Source organism: Petromyzon marinus, chromosome 32 (genome assembly GCF_048934315.1).
Source record: "Petromyzon marinus isolate PM22_M1 ecotype Great Lakes invasive population chromosome 32, UKy_Petmar_22M1.pri1.0, whole genome shotgun sequence".
Lineage (NCBI taxonomy): Eukaryota > Metazoa > Chordata > Hyperoartia > Petromyzontiformes > Petromyzontidae > Petromyzon > Petromyzon marinus.
This window is the reverse complement of record NC_133698.1, coordinates 9,027,356-9,039,755: the sequence shown is the minus strand read 5'-3', so window position 1 is coordinate 9,039,755 and position 12,400 is coordinate 9,027,356. Positions and strand designations below refer to the sequence as shown.

General features: G+C 43.0%; 1 protein-coding gene across 42 annotated transcripts in view; it reads right to left on the bottom strand.

The window, feature by feature from the left end:
- Positions 1-12,400, bottom strand: part of LOC142929607 (uncharacterized) — a 391,053-nt gene that overhangs the window by 170,154 nt on the left and 208,499 nt on the right. The window contains exon 2 of one of the 42 annotated variants that reach the window (XR_012945796.1): positions 1-12,400. This exon is cut by the window's left edge and continues 16,298 nt beyond it. The exons of the other annotated variants lie outside the window; for them this stretch is intronic. The gene's annotated coding sequence lies outside the window, so the exon portion shown is untranslated. 42 annotated transcript variants of the gene reach the window in all.

Genomic DNA, 12,400 nt, shown 5'->3' with positions numbered 1-12,400 from the left:
CAGCACTCTCTCCTCTGCCCAATTCCGCAGGAATGCCCAGCATGTGCTGACCAGACTTGTGCGCTGTCTACGCCCAGCAATTCCTCCATCACTGTCCCGTCCTCCCAACGCCTCCCCCCACCCCACCACGCCGCCGCATCCCAGTCGGCTCCACCCAGCCGCACCGGGGCATGACGGCACACGCTCAGCGTGACCCAGCCACCAGCCAGCCAGCCACCAGCCTGCCTGCCTGCCTCCACTGAGCAAACAGCCTCAGACACGTCAAGCGGCAGGCAACCCCATAACGCACCCGATTATAATTCACTCGCTTCAATTTGGTAACTAAACAATTCTGGAAGGGCAAGTAGTAATATATACGCATATATAAAAAAAGTAAACCTGAGTTGTAAACCGTTTATAATGTTAAGGAATGTCCGTATTAACGGTTATTTGGATTTATATTCCGATCCTTTTTTTAAACAGCTGCTATTTTTGTAAGGAAACACTTAAGGCTCTCTCGGTGACTCACATTCATCTGCACTGATTTCTTTTCGTTGGTATGCAATGTTCACAATTACAGCTGGGATTAAAATGATTTATGCATTCATTACATTATTAACTGTGCACATTCTGTAGCTTCTATGGGTTTTATTTCACGTGCGTATCAAGGCAAACGTGAAAGTTTGAAACAAATTCTGATGCAGGGAATGCTTTGACTGAAAGGCCTTTGTTGGCTAATACCAACAAACAGGCTCAACTCTGCTGACTCTCACATTTTTTTATTTTTCTTTCCAATGTATAGTTTCTGAAGGCACAATGATTTATTTAACTGTTTAATACAGTGTGTGTGTGTATAGGGACAAGCTTATGTATACAATATATGCACTCCTATCGTATTTTGTATTGTTTGTTTTTGGAACGCTCTGATCTGCCCCTACTGGACATCCGTAAAAAAGAGCTTTATAGCTCATCGGATTCCTCTAGCAATAAAAAAAAATATTCTGTTCTTCTGTAACGCGGTGATTGCGTTCCTGAAGAACACCGCACTGTGGAAAAATTGCACTATCATAGTGAGATGCATTCGCAGGCTGAACAAAAGAGAGGTGCGTGGGTAGCATCTAGGAGCATCCAGCAGCATCCCGCCTTGTGTGACGCTACGTCAAAGCAGCCGTACGACTGCTTATTCCTACTCGCGCGACGTATAACAAAAAAGTGTTCCCTTATACATTCATCACGTTATATCCAATTTGCGTTATAAAAACACGGGTTATGGGACAACCCACTGAAGTGTGGTGTACAGGGTGGTTCAGATGTCTTATGACCTCCGCCCCCCATTTAATTCTCTAAAACTTAATACATGTTTTAAAGGTTTATTTAAAACACAAACGAATATGCAAAGGGAATTTTTTTTTAAGGGTCAATGAATTGGGAGTCACAAGACATCTGAACCACCCTGTACAGTATTAACATTAGCAATTCGGAGACTAAAGTCTGGTTTGGTGCTGGCCATACCACCTGTAAGGTGCCACTTGACATATGTAACTTAACTGCATCACAAAAAAAGCTTAACTCATGCAAAAACTAAACTACACGTAAGGTCCACTGAACTACGAAGCTCTTTTTAAGAAGCGACCTGGCCATCACAAATGATAGCTTAATGAAATGGCTATCACGTGGAAATGTATAGCAGCCAAATACTCTGAAACGGAATGTTTCTAAATGTGGAGGGAAAAGCCAGAGGGCCGGGAGAAAAATCCACACGACCATGGGGAGAGGGGCATTCAAACTCCGCATATACAGCTGGCATTGTCAGGGTCGGGATTGAACCCACCACCTCCTGTATACCAGGCGAGGTAGTTAACATGTCGCCATCGTGTGCCAGTGGGCGCTTGCCAACAGCTATTGCCTCACTAGTCTAACTCTATATGAAAGACATAGAAATGTAACTTGCCATGCCCAGTAACTATGAGTCCCATGTAAGAAACTTGACAGAATAATTATTATTTAGAAAAAAAAATCCGCTTTGTCAATCCAATGCTGGGGTGAAGGCCTCCCAACTCTGTGTCGGTAATAGGGGTCATGTGATCAGACTGCACCACGCCGCTCAGCGCGGGTGGGTGAATGGGGGGGGGGGGGGCAAGGGCTGGTAAAGTAATTCGGGCATCTGGGTTCATAGTGCAGTGTGTGTACCACTACGCCACACACTAACTAAAGTACAGAATATTAATTTACAGTATCACACACCGTAGAGTATGGTGCAGTATTCAAGTAGGTGAGGTAAAAATATCTCCCAACATATGTCAAAAATACAGTGAAAATTTAAATTGTTGTACAAAAATCATTTGACAAAGAAACACTGTTATTTCGACTGTCAAATAAATGCTACCACAGGAATTTAAAGATGCTTACAAAATCTGGAATTTTTTGTGTGTCACAGCAGAAAGCTGGATATATCCCAAGCATGTGAAATATGAGCTATGGGGTTTACAAGTTTCCTGGACGAGTGCATTTTTGGTGCATATTTCTCAATATTACAAATGCGTGACTACAATGATACGCTGAGTATTCACACAAACACCCAAGCCTTCGCGTACAAATTATAATGGTTAACTTGTAACGGTGTTCGCTCACTCTCAAAGAGACAGAGGGGTGTGAGCAACGAGACAAGCAGGAAGACGACCAAGCGGTGAGCAAGTGTCAAAATTGCCCAAGCACTGTGGTCCTCTATATATTAAGATGTATCGGCTAATTAATGACCGTTTACATGCGAGAGGAAACTGGAGCACCCGGAGAGGACCCACACGTGTGAGGGGGAAACACTCTATCCCGCACAGAGCGAACAGGTGGGGGTCCACGTTTGTTGCTCTACTGCCGTCTCCTGGCGAGGCAGGGTTATGGCACTTACTTGACACCCACGGGAAAAAGAGTTTCGCTTTGTGCGATCCACCAACCCGAGCTGCCTCCATCCAACAGTGCTGGATTACAGGTGTGCATAGCCACCATCGCTCGGCTTTGCTATGAGTCCCATGCAACCAGACTGACACAGTGAAAGTTACGTGTGCAGAATTTAAACTTACCAACAGGTGAACATTCACCTGAGTATGCCCGACGGCCGAACCTATACTAACACGCCCGAGCAATCAATGTCAATTGCTGCAAGGTTTATATGCCTCTTATGTTTAACAAAATGTAAGTGTAAAATTACCGAGCAAATCATTAAATAAAAAAGTTAGTTTTTTTGCTGCCAGTTATTAATGGTTTGAGGAGGTCTTATTAGCGAACGTATACGCTTTTGGCCCAATGCCATTCGTAGCACAGAGGGCTGCTAAAAACCCTATAATTATGCCCGTCAAAAAACTATGTCATATTAACCAGACCATAACACAGGAGTACGCGTCTCATCTTACCCGATTTCTTGTTATCCTACACATACAATTTTTTGAGCTTAAGAGTTTTCATTCTTCTCCCTCCCTTAATTGTTTTTGCAGCTCTCAGCAATGCGTGCCTGATGGTTTCTTAATAGTGAAGGAGTGGTGAAATATGAAAGTGGAATTACCGCAAGACATTACGGCCACCTCTGCCAGACATGAACCACCTCCGCTGTTGCCGACTCGCGCAAGCTACAGTCCATGTGCATCGCGCGACCGATTGATTATAACACGATCATAAAAAAATGCATCCCACCTATGGTGGACGTAACAACCATCGGCGGAAGTGGGGGCAATCATGCTGAACACACAGGTCGTCTTGTGTCAAAAGCCAGTATCTCAAACGGGAGTTTTAAGGCTAAAAAAAGCAAAGGAGAAATAATATTCATAGTTCGTAAAATTGCCTTCATTCTTATTTTGCATTTAAAATACAGATGCAAACAGTGATATATTTTATATAAAGTAACATCAATAATGAGTTGAGTAACAATAAAATCAATATACATGCCCTCTCCAAACAGCTGGGTTTAACAAGATCCATTTTTTTCTGAAAACCTCACTTCGGTAAAGGAACAAAGCATAATCAATATGTACTTGAGTATGTTGCCTTAAAATATATGTATATAATCTATTCAGTCAATAACCCTTAAAGTAACCTCAATGTAAATGCCAGCCCATTGCCACAAACGTAATGTATTAGGCACAACAAAGTTGCTTTAACGGTGGGCTAAGGTATAATCCCAAAAGTGATAATTAAATCTTCATAAATGCAAGATAACAAGGCCCTCAGTGGGCAGAGGTTACACCGCATTAATGGTGCAGAGTGCTGAATCATAGCAATTGAGGAACCTGTGAATACCTTGCAGGAAATTCCCTTCTTCTGCAGAGAAAGTGCCCACGAGGGAGGGAGGGAGGGTGGGGTGGGACACTGCGCACCAACTTCAAGGGGTTTTCTTTTCTTACGCAAATAATTTTATATGGTAACTAACTCATCACGTTACGCTCACGGATGAGAAATCGTGCAATCTGTCGTTAAAGTGACGACAACGCGAGCCGTTTCCACAGGCAAAATTGCAGCTTACTCTAACACGAAAACGTTACGGTTTAAGAATTATCGTCTTAAGCGGCTGGTCGGAGTAAAAGTTAAGCCGTGCTCATTTCCACAGTATTGCCCTTATCACGGTAACTTGGATGAGTGGCAAAGTAAGGCGGGTAAAATAATGAGTGCTCAAATATTATCGTTAAAACTTTTTTTTGAAATGGGATAAAAAAAAATTGTGAAATTAAACCAAGACTCAATATTAAAGTGGGTGTTGTGAAAATTGAGGCAGCCGAGTGAAGGCTGCGGTTTATCATGGGCCATGTGCGACGTTTCAAAATGCTGATGTGGTGCTTCGTTGTCTGTGTGCTTTAACGCTCCCTGCCTACGCACATGTCTGTGTGTGTTCTATAACTCCCTGTCTATGTACATGTCTGTGTGTGTTCTATAACTCCCTGTCTATGTACATGTCTGTGTGTGTGCGTGTTCTATCACTCCCTGTCTATGTACATGTCTGTGTGTGTGCGTGTTCTATCACTTCCTGTCTATGTACATGTCTGTGTGTGTGTGTTATATCACTCCCTGTCTATGTACATGTCTGTGTGTGTGTGTTCTATCACTCCCTGTCTATGTACATGTCTGTGTGTGTGTGCGTGTTCTATCACTCCCTGTCTATGTATTCAACCAGTGCCTCCTTAGGCCATGCCGCAAGGTGAGCATAGTGACCACACACGCCACAACGCTGTTCTCCAATTTTCAAAATGGTCCCCTTCATTTTATAAGTCAAGCCGAATGCTCTCAATGTAAGAATCCCATTAAATCACAAAAGAGACTTGCACTCGATTACAATTGTGCTCGGCTGCAGTGGAACTGAGAAAGGCAACGGTGAAGCATGGTCGTAGTGAAAGAAAATGTAGTCAGTCCAGCAGAGGGCACTCATCTGATTTAAAGGCATATTAACCCTTTCCTGCTCCGAGACGCCTGCAAGTTGCAGGGTGGGTGTTACGTTCACCCCTGAATCTTGGAACGCGGGCAAGCAGTTAGGGTTAATGTAATTGTTTTTGAAGACATTGTGCTCACTGCAGAGAACTGGAGTGACACGACCGCACTAATCTACAATAGCTGGCGCCAAACTATGCCACACGCCCATCCCGCATGGTGTTGTGGGAGCCTCAGTATGACGTACCAGAAAGAAAAACCGATGACGTGCATGCACTTCATCGGTACAGGAAAGGGTAACCCGTGCTGCTGGGAGAAACACCTATGGATGAAAAGTTGGAAAGTCGTTTTTTGTTGTTGTTTCAGCCTCAGTATCCAGTTAAATAGCGATGATGATTAACGTTGAACATCCCCCGAATATAACGACCATGGAGATCTTCTCAAATTAATACAATCATCATTATCATAACATTTTGCCACTGCTGGATGAAGACCTCCCCAGGACACACAATAACAACGTGGATTTATACAGCATGTAAATGTGATCACTTCAAGGCGGTGACGAGGGTTGTCTGACCATACTTCACCATGCCTGGTGGTGTCGGGGTTGTAGAACGGTGTATCCAGGATCGGTTTAGACATCACAAACCACTGTTGCTGTTAGCCATGGTCATGAATCAAACTCAGATGAGCGAGTTATAGTACAGTGCACTCACCACTGGGACACAGCTGCCCCCCTTTTGATAGAGGCCAATGTATATAAGTGGACATGGGAAGAGGCAGGCAGTGTAGCGGTTAGCACGCTGCTCGACCAACCCCGGCGACCTGGATTACATTCCTGCTCACGGCCAATACCAGTAACGATTATCTGAATATGGTCCTGGGGCTCCCCTAGGTGGACTCAGCCTCAAATAAGTACCTGGTCGGGTGTGTAAACATTGCCACTCGGGAGACAAAAATGGTTGGGCGTGGTGCTAGCTAGCCACCCCCTAACAGCACCTGCCCCAAAAGTCTGTTAAATTCTATATGGGGGATCTTTGTCTTTGATTACACGATTAAAGGTTGGCCTTGTCCAACCTATGCAGGCCACAGTACATGACTGGACATTCCCTCTCTTGAGCCACGTTATTTGTTCAAACTGGGACAAACGACGATGAACAAGAGGGGGATTTCCCACAATTGACCTTACCACACAGGAATCATCTACTGACCTGCCAGTGTGAACTGGTTCACTGGGCAGAGTGGCACATAAACAATGTTGACTGAATGAACATGTACACGTTTCCAGTCACTTTTACTTGGAATTGAACATAATTCCACTATCGTGGGTCCAGTACGCGAGTCTGTACATGTTTTATACTGTGTGTATGTGTATATATAGTTCAACGTTTTTGTTGAACTTAATGTAAATGGATGAATTACTCATTGTATGGGCATGAGAGGAATCTTGGCTCTATCGCATTGCTCCTAAGTGTACGTACGGTCGGACTGGTTCCAAAAACTGAGGACATGTGAATCATACCACGTTTAATATGTGCAAATATTCACACTGTAAATGGATACACATGCACATGCTGAGTGTCACGTGATCACGTCTATTTCATCAAGATTTGCAAGATATTACTCCATGATTGGATTAGTTTCTAGTTGTATTCATATTTAAATAATAACAGCTCTCCATATGCAATAAGGTGCAAAAACAATGCAATTTTTTGGAATATATATGCTAAAGACCTTAGTGTCCACAGTAATGAAAAACTGATTATACCTTCAGAAAGACAATAATCTTTATTTCCCAAAAGGAAGCTCATAGAATACATTCCTTGAATGTGAGATCGTTAATCTAATTATAGCTTTCGAACAGGAACCATCTTCATTGGTCACGGGACACCGTGAATTCTCACACATCCTGTGCCGCCACAACATCGCACTAATTGCTATGGATTGTATCCGTATATAATTAAACCTACGAACGTGGCAAACAAAAACATCATTGAGGACCCGACGACCATGGAAGTGCCGGCAGATTCTCTCTCTTCTCACGACGGCTGTGGACCTCACTAAACCGCGCTCGGACGTAGTACTGGCGGACGTGCGGCACCGTGCGCGTTGTTCCATGAATGGAAAAATCAAGGAATCGCCAACCTGCGACTGTGTGGTAAAGCCCCAAACCGTCAAACGCATCGCCGACGATTTGCGCCATCATCCACGCGCAACACACCCTGGCGGTGTCCCTACAATCATTGCAGCGTCTACTGCAGCCTTGGATTAGTTGAAGGACCTTAACATCCAGTTATGACATCATCAATACAAACTGTTGCTTTGTGTGCACCCCCCCCCGCCACCCCATGCCATACGAAAGAAGAAGACGATTAAAACTATAGAAATAATTTTACTTATCTTCCAAACTACACCTCGCCATGCCCTCTAGTGGTTAACTTCACATGAGCGGTGGGGTGGGGGGTGGGAATTTTAAAGCTAGGGAAATTCGGCCATGACACCAGGCACGGCAAAGGCATTCTCTTGTCAAATAAATGCGTTGTGAAAAGGCAGAACCGCTCTATTTGAGCAGAAGGCATATACAGTTGAGGCTAATGCCTCCCACAAGAGGCCAGAGCAGATATTGATACCATACACCCAGTGGGGTATCATATTCGGGCTGGCTTAGGGATTTAAAGATCTCATTCCCAAAAGCAAGGGTGTTACCAGTACACATACCAACGGTACAACATTGGCCCACTCCATTCTTGTGTTTGACGGGAAGACTATACCATTCCCGGTAGGGGTTTAACGATGCGCCAATTCAGCCGTTCCTAAACTTACAATGCACGCATCCATCGGATCCCGCGCGTGTGCAAGAGAGTGGATATTTTTCGACTCGCGTTATTTTTTTTCCCAATGCGCTCTACGCGACCCGCCCAGCCACCGGAGGCCCGTTGCATTAGGCAAAAAAAAAAAACCATTTGAATCTTGAATAGTGACCCTTGAATTGCAAAAAAAGATTCACAGAATTGCAAGGCGGTGAATCGCTACCAACCTAATACCTGCGTATCAGCGAAGCACTGCTGGCAGTTTCACTTGGCGTGGCCCAAGGGATTTTGGGCTCGTAGTTGAAACCACAGTTGGGCCGCCCCCCCCAGCCTCCAGACTATACACTAATAAGCGTTGTTTTAAACAGCCTAATATAATGTTGTCCATACCGTAATGAGGTCACTGCAGCCACAGAATGTGCTACAGTCACATTCGGTGTAAAAATACACAACCCAATCTTGCGTAAGAATTGCGACCCTCAATTGTGACAATTCACCAAATGGAAGGGTGAGGAAGGGGGGAGAAATATCATCACAATGTAGAGACCTATCACTCGCACCTAAAGGACAGAGTTCGGCTGCAAACAAAAGGTCTACTTTATCATGATAATGATGCGACAGTGGCTGTTCATCCTCTGCCCTATCAAAAAATTAATTGCTTTCAACAAACAGCCTTTTAATTTCCCTCAGTTCAGCTTCGGTGAAAAACGCAGATTAGATGGCAAGTCCCTTCGTGAATGAATGGACCAATTTAAGGGAGAAACTTAAGGTAAAAAAAATGCGGGCAAGGAGACAAAAATCAAGAGGCTGTCTGGAAACTAAAGACGTATAACATTTGTGAAGAAACCATGAGTCTGTGCGAGGTGGTTATACGTCGCTGGAAGCGACAATGGCCGGTGGTCAAAGATTCAACGAAGGGGTGGCAACCGAAAAAGGAGGGCAACGCGTCCAAGAGGGCAGCCACAGCGGGAGACGGAGAGATGGAATCCACTCGTGTGAGCGGCACACTGACGGATCTTGGCATCGCGAGACCGTGGGGGATGCCTGGTGGTTTGGCGAGGCCTTCATCCAACGGTGGATAGATCATGGCTGATGACAATGATGATGAGAATAACAATAAATGACATGTTTGTAAGTGCGTGCCAAGGTGGTCAACCGAGTTGCATTAAATTGAATTAAGAATTACATTGGTTCCCCTTTAGCACCCCAGAAGCTCCCATATCAAATGTAAACACATTTTATTATAAGTACGTATTAAGAAGGCCAGGGTTGGTTGCTAACCAAACAGTGGAGCAGCCAGCAGAACACCTGAAGACATGCAGTACACGCCCAGGCATGCGCCAATGAGAAAAAATGTATATATATCTGGCCTGAATTCAGAGGTAATTCCTACCTACGAAGACGGAGCGGCTTGTTCCATTTAAGTGCCTTTACAAGCCCTGGCATGGATCAACCGTTTATGCCCATGCTTATGGTTTAAAAAAAAAAACATTTGTAAAGTTATTCATTTATGCTTTATGTAGGTTCCATATGAGACTTTGAGGTTTCTGTGCCAAGCTGGTAAAGGCTTGCACAGTACCGAAGTAGTATTTATAAATGGGATATATAGTTGCTGCCTCTGAGGTACAACACAATGGAACATATCAATGGAAGAGGAATATCTCACAATAACAGAAGATGAGAGAAGTACAACTAAATGCATTTTCCCGAGCGGAGTATTATTTAGCAACCGACGGTAAAGTCGGACTGTTAATGTCCCGGGAAAACTTCTAGACATCCCACGACAGCCACATCAACGTCCTAGAAAAACCAGGACAAGTGGCAACCACAGTAATGGGGCACCACGGTGGTGAGATGTTAACTACTTCGCCTGGTATACATGAGGTCGTGGGTTTCTGACGCCTGCTGTGTATTTGGAGTTTGCATGTTCTCCACGTGGTCGAGTGGATTTTTCTCCGGGTCCTCTGGTTTTCCCCTCCACATTTAGAATCAACGTCACGCGTTTAAGAGTAATTTGGCTGCTATACATATCCACGTGATAAGCTACTTCGTTCAGCTGTCATTTGTGGCTAGGTCGCTTCTGAAAAAGAGCCATATAGCTCAGTGGGCCTTACCTGGTAAAATAAAAAGTTTTTGTTTTTAGTTTAGTTTAAGATACATTGCATTTACTTACAGTTTGTTAATTGTGAATCTATGGGTTGGTCGGTGGACTGAAGAGTTCAGCGACACTGACCTGGCACTGCTGAGATCCTGAGTGTCACTCCAGGTTTCAGCCACCTGTGATTAAATAGGATTCTCAAGTGTAGCGAGTTCACAGTTTAAGTTTAAAATCTTACTTTAATCTACATATAACACCTTAACTAAGGCGCTGAACAGAGAATTATCAATTGGAGAGTAAAACGGTGTGATGAGATGAGTTGGCGAGAAGGATGGCAGTGCGTGATGAATATGATGGTAATGCGTAAAATAAACGATGTTGTAAGTGACAGAGAGTGGTTAATGTTGAGTAAGTGTGATGAATGGGTAGGGAGGTTGGGAAGAGGGACGGTATCAATGATGGTGAATGGAGGGGGAATTGGGGTAAACGAGGTCACTTAAGTGAGGCCGATTGTTTGACATGTAGGGGAAGTTTGTTCCAGCGTAAGAGTATGTTGTTTAACCAGGGTGAGAACTCAAAAAGACCATTCGTAAGCGTGGCCTGGCCCACCGAAATGACAAAAGTAAAAATCAATAAAATGTATAGAAATCAAAACAAGATCAACTGCATCAAATTATCTCATCCTAGTTACCAATGACTGCACAACATATCCCATCATGTTAAATAAATGTGGGTTTTCACTTGATGTGGCTAAACTCCATCCCTGGGACTTAAAACATTCAACAGATGTGTCTCTAATGTGAATACCAGAGGATTGCGTTTAGTAGTGACTTCAGAATTCATTTCGTGATGTCACAATCTGGATCTGGTCTCCGATATGGGGTAACGCAATGCTAGCTGTGGATTTTAAGATGGCATTTTTTTCCCACCGAGTATCACAAAACGCTAATTGCGCAATCGAAAAAAACCCCATTAAATCAATAACAAAATGGGAAGAAACAAAAATGAATCTTTGGGACACTTAAGTCCCCTTAAAAATCTTAAAGCACTTCAAAAATGTCTGTCTTATCTCATCAAGATTTATAAAGCGCCTTTACCAAGTGCGCTTTACAGCGTAGTTTTCATGATAATAGAACAGGAGGGATTAATACAAGTGATTTCCTGCTCATCACCTCTTTATGTCTCCCGAACCACAGTGGTGGAAATTCCTCATTCCTGTGATGGGGGGGGGGGAGAGTAATAATCTCCATACGACTTACAAACAAAAGTGGTAATGAATTTGTCGACCCTGGATGGATGATGAGCTGCGTCAGATCCCCTACTAGAAGTTGAACTCACACCTCCAATTTGGAGCCATCTGGCCAGAGACACTGTAGTCTAGCACAGCTTATGCCTGTTATTACTTGTGCTGTGATTTCATTACTTTAGCTCCAAATAAATCATTCTTCTTTTTGCTACAAATTGTTTTTTTAATATATATTGATTGTTGTCTATTTTTTTATTCTGTCCTGACCATGCCCATTTTCTACTGAAATGTCGAATGCCTATAAGATTATTATAGGAACATATCACTTGCGACGTTTATAAAATATAAAAAAGTATATTTTTTCATATGAGACATCCGTACATTTAGTCTGTGGAGTGATACAAATGTAACTTAATTTTCATGTGTACATTTTAGTGGCATATCGAGCCAATTTATACAATGGTATGAAGATAATCACAATGTGTGTGTTTTACAATGGCCACACGCTCTGTGAATATACATTGTTTCAAGTGTAATGATTTAATAAGGCATGCATATTAACTTCATTAACACCTGAGGAAACTTTCAAGAATATAAATCAGTAAATGCAATGCTTTTTTATTTATTAAATATGTTATTAATCTATGTTGTGATTGGCTAATTGTGGTTTTTTTTATTAAAGTAAAAAACAATAATTGACATATCCACATATGTTATATTTGTTCCATTAGCATTACTATTATGACAATAATTAAAGCAGTTTATAGTGTGCTACATTATTTATGTTTTTTTAGGCAAGTATATATTCGTAGCCTAGGTTCAGTGGTGGCACAGTTGGTTATAGGGTACGGTACTCTAAAC